Source organism: Branchiostoma floridae, chromosome 8 (genome assembly GCF_000003815.2).
Source record: "Branchiostoma floridae strain S238N-H82 chromosome 8, Bfl_VNyyK, whole genome shotgun sequence".
In the NCBI taxonomy this organism is placed as follows: Eukaryota; Metazoa; Chordata; class Leptocardii; order Amphioxiformes; family Branchiostomatidae; genus Branchiostoma; species Branchiostoma floridae.
Genome location: NC_049986.1, coordinates 11291366 through 11296681, shown reverse-complemented (window position 1 = coordinate 11296681; position 5316 = coordinate 11291366). Strand labels below are relative to the sequence as shown.

At 37.2% G+C, this 5316-nt stretch overlaps 1 protein-coding gene across 2 annotated transcripts in view; it reads left to right on the top strand.

Annotated features, from left to right (window-relative positions):
• Positions 1-5316, top strand: part of LOC118420630 (nmrA-like family domain-containing protein 1) — a 44448-nt gene that overhangs the window by 13935 nt on the left and 25197 nt on the right. The gene's annotated exons all lie outside the window — the stretch shown is intronic.

Sequence of the window (5316 nt, the reverse complement as noted above, 5' to 3'; positions counted from 1 at the left end):
AGCCAAGCTACTGATTGAAGGAGTTACCATAAGGAATAGATCAGTTGAATGCAAGGACACAAATCCCTTCAGCCTAAAACAACGAATGCAAAACATGAACAACATACAGCTAACAATCAAAGACATACCGGAGTCAGCTGACGACAGTATTGTTGTGGAATTCCTGAATAATGCGGGGGGTAAACCAGTAGGGCGGGTAAACCACAGGAAGATCAGGTACAACAATCGGCTAACTAACTGCAGCAATGGGGACAGGTTGATTACATAGAACAAAAACCCACGAAATCCATACCACGAAATGCCAAGATCGGCACCCATTGGGCACGGGTATTCTACAATGGACAAGAACCTGATCAGGGACGCAAGACTGACGACCAAGATTATGGAAAGGATGAGACCAAGGCCACTGCCAGCAGTCCTACAACTGAAGCAAACATGGATTACATCGACAAAGCCTACGAAGAACACGTGAGGAAGGACGACATATCAGACATAGGTGAAACTCGAAGCACCCAGGATGAACAAGAGGAAATAAGTGTCGAGGAGAATGACAACGACACTGAGCTCTCGTCACATAAGAGCGATGAAAGTGAACGAAACGTCAACGTAAAAGAAACCACGACAAAGGCGAATACAAGAACGAGTAAACGGAAAACAAAACAAACAAAAAAACACCAAGAAAAAAAGAAAAATAACAATGACAACGACAACGACCCACCACGGACGGAGGAGAAGCAGAAAGAGAAGAAACAGACTTCCAGACGAAGAAGTAACTCGCTGGGCGACATAGACGAAGCAAGGATGTCATCCATCCTAAATTACCTACGCAAAACAAAGGAAAGTCAGTCAACAAAGAGGCCTAGAGAGTCAAGCTCGTCCTCTGAGACAGCGCAGACACTACCAGCGAAAAAGCCACAGATGGAGGGACGACAACAGCGGAAAAGTTCCAGTGCTGAACAACAGGTGGACGGACACGCAGTGACATGAACGCTAATCCAGTAAGAGTGACGTCACAAGGAGATTGGAAAAAAGAACGGACTGGACTACGAGTATTGATTATCGATAAGGACTCATTATATAGACTGAAATCAAGACATCATATATACGTAAGTACTTTTCTACAAAGCATATGACGAGACAAGAAAAACTAAGTGTACTGACACTAAATACAAGAGGGCTTAGAGATACAGATAAAAGAATACAAACTTTTACATGGTTACAACATCAAAAAGCAGACATAATACTTCTACAAGAAACGCACTTTACAAATGACATGGTAGATATACTTAGTAGAGAATGGAAGGGAAAATGTTACCACAATTTCGGAACGAACCTATCTAGGGGAGTCAGTATTTTGTTTAAGCACAATGTACACATCACGAAACAAGAAGTATATAGAGATGACATTGGGAGGAAAATATTAGTTAACTGCGAAATAAGGGGAGAAATATTCACTTTTGTAAATATTTATGCACCAAATACACAAACGGCTAGAACATCTTTTCTAAAAGATCTTATTAACTGGCTTCACAGCCATGATATACACAACCTTATCATAGGAGGGGATTGGAACACCATTTTAAACCCTAAGCTAGACAAAACACCACCGTCTTCAGATGACAATACATATTACACCGAGCCAGCTTCCATTATACAAAACCTGTGTAAAAGTTTCCATCTGTATGATGTTTGGAGAGAAGCTCACCCTGAAAAACAACAATTTACCTGGAGAAGAACAAATCCCTCGGTAGCCTGTAGATTGGACTTTTTCTTACTTCAAAGTTCCTTCAAAAGTAAAGTAATTAGCACAGATATTAGACCAGCTGTACGAACAGATCATCAAGGAGTAATGGTTCAAATAACTACACTACACGAAGGAAGAGGGCCAGGATTATGGCGTTTTAATAATAGCTTATGCCAAGACAAAAATTATAGAAAGTTTCTAAAGCAGACAGTAGAATGTATCCAGAACAGATACAAAGAAGAAGACAGCCGCACACTATGGGAACTTTGCAAAAAGGGCATTAAAGAAAAAACTATACAATATAGCAAACAAAAAGCGCGATTAAGGTCAAAATGTCTGCAGGCACTAGAGAAAGAACTATTAGTTCAAGAAACAAAGTTAAATAACCTTGATAGCGAAAGTCTTTTAGAATATAATCAAACGAAAGAACGACTTGAGAAATTTTACGAATACAAGGCAACAGGTGCAAGAATTAGAGCAAGGACAAGATACTACGAAGAAGGTGAAAAGTCCACAAAATTGTTCCTAAATTTGGAACGGAAAAATAACAAAAAACACACCATTACAAAGCTGATAGGGCCTAATAATCAAACGACTACAAACAATGACCAAATACTCAAACAATGTAAAGACTTCTACAAAGGATTATATACATCCAGGCAGGTGCCGGATGAAACAGTTGAGGAATTCTTAGAAAAAATTGACATTCCACTCACTCTAACACAAGAAGATAGAGAGATATTAGATAAAACACCTCATGATAGAGAATTTCAAAATGCACTGTCACAAATGAAAACAGGAAAAACTCCAGGATCAGATGGATTAACAGTGGAATTCTATCACACTTTCTGGGACATTGTAGGCCAGCTGGTGATTAATTCAATTAGCGAAGGCTTAGAAAAAGGAGAGCTATCTCTGTCACAACGAAAAGCTATCCTTAAACTGCTATATAAGAACGGTCAAGAAAACAATATTGAAAATTGGAGACCCATTAGTTTACTTAATGTTGATTTTAAAATACTTTCCCATGTACTTGCAAATAGATTAAAACCTCTCTTACCCAAGTTAATTAACGAAAATCAGACAGCGTACATTAAAGGGCGATGCATCACACAGAACATAAGACTACTTTTAGATGTTATGACATACACAGAAACAGAAAATATTCCTGGTATACTTCTATTTCTTGATCTGAGAAAAGCTTTTGATTCCGTTGAATGGAATTTCTTATTTAGAGTCTTAGAAAAATACAACTTCGGAAATGAGTACATAAGCTGGATAAAAACAATATATAACAATTGTAAAAGCGGAGTTATCAATAACGGCTGGATTTCTGATTTCTTTGTTTTAAGTCGGGGCGTTAGGCAAGGATGCCCTTTGTCTGCCATTCTGTTTCTTTTTGTAACAGAAATATTAGCTTTGTATATAGATCAAAATAACGATATATTAGGAATAAAAATAAGATCTGGTAGCGACATAAAAGAAGTTAAAATATCCCAAGTGGCAGACGACACTACACTACTTTTAAGAGATGAACGATCTGTACACATAGCAATTGAATCACTTTCTTATTTTAGTAAAGTAGCCGGCCCCGAACTCAATCTCAACAAAACACAAGCGATATGGGCAGGTTGTTGGAAGTTTAGAAAAAAGAAAATTCCTGGAATCTCCACACCTCAAACAGCAATCAAATCCTTAGGCATATATTTTGGTTACGACAAAAAAGAATGCGAAGAAAAAAACTGGAACAATAAAGTCACTAAAATAGAAAATATTCTAAACATGTGGAAAAGTAGAACATTAACCCAGTACGGAAAGGTAACAGTATTAAAAACCCTAATTATGTCTCAAATAACTTATTGTGCAACTTCGCTTGTAGTTCCAGAGAATATTATTGTTAAGTTAAATAATCTATTCTACAATTTTCTATGGTCGGGGAAAAGAGATAAAATTAAAAGAACAGTCGTCATTGCAGAATATGAAAAGGGAGGTCTAGGAATGGTAGATGTTAAATCACAAATCGAAGCTTTACAGGCTAGTATTATTAGAAGGTTAATGGACAACACATCAGGTGATTGGAAACTTATACCACGTATGTACCTAAACAGTCTTGGGAATGACTTTCTTATTCTAAAAATGCACTTTAAAAACAGTTCAGGCTCTCCGTGTCTGAAACACATACCACTTTACTATAGAAAGGTAATATTAAGCTGGCACAAGGCTGGAGGGGGGAATGTATCTGAACCACTCACTCCAGAGGAAGTAAAAAATCACATTATTTGGGGTTCCAGTCATGTCATTAATCATAGGAGCAAGAAAAGGAGCACAACTTTGTACTTTAAGAATTGGATAAATTCAGGAATTATATATGTAAGAGATCTGTTGGACGAAAATAATTGTATTAACGAGAAAAACATACTCGACAAATTAAGAGATAAGAAAGATTGTTTAGTCGAAATATACAAAGTGAAAAATGCAATTCCTAGAAGTTGGATAATACTACTGAACGACGTACACTGTCAATCCACTGAACAGAGTAGACAAGAATTTGACTACAAGAAGTACACATGTAAATATCTGTATAATAAGCTAATACTAGATAAACTTGTTAGCCCCCATAGCTTGGAAACATGGGCGTCCACTTTCGACAGAAATCTGGAATCGTTTCAAATTCCGTGGATTGACAGAACAATCTACTTCACAACTGAACGAAAATTGTCAAATTTCATGTACAAACTACTACATAGGATTCTGCCATGCAATAATAATCTCTACAAATGGAAGATAATAGACTCTCCTCTCTGCAACATTTGTAGGGTGACAGAGAATGAGGAACATATGTTCTTTAGTTGCGCCAGATTAGAAAACTTTTGGGAAAGAGTATCTAGATTTCTATATGTGATCAAGACAAATAGTAACATTAACAATTTTGAAACATGCATCCTTGGAATTCCGAGAAAGGTACACAACTCAAAAGCAGGGAACCATATACTAGCTATAGCGTTGTACTCTATATTCAAATCATGGGTGTTATACAAAGATAAGAAATGTTTCAGTAACACAAATTGTTTTACACTATTCTATAGAAACTTGAAAAATGCCATAGTTACAGAAAGAAATTTATCAGAATCTAGAGCTGGACAAAAATGGGGAGAAATAATCCCTTTAGTAATGTAATTATATCATTGTACAATATGTAAATACCGAATTTGTATACCTGTAAATAAAGTTCATGGATTGGACCATGAAAAGTTAAAAAAAAAAAAAAAAAAACGACCTACAGGATGCGTTACACAAGTCACAACTCTATTTGGCCTTGAGGTGACGTAACCCATCATGTCGGTCGTTGACCCCATGCTAAACATCTATTTGAGGTCAAAGCTCGCTTCGCGCCAGCGGTCGAAACCACTCGGATGTACGCAGCATATAAAAGAGCCAGTGTTGCTTTGGCATAACTTAGAGCGCAACTGTTCCTAGATGAGTTCGTACATGATTTTCCGAAGGAGACTGCCTTTGTTTTCTTGAACTTTGACCTCATCTCCCGGAAGTGACCCCACAAAATAGGTTTGATC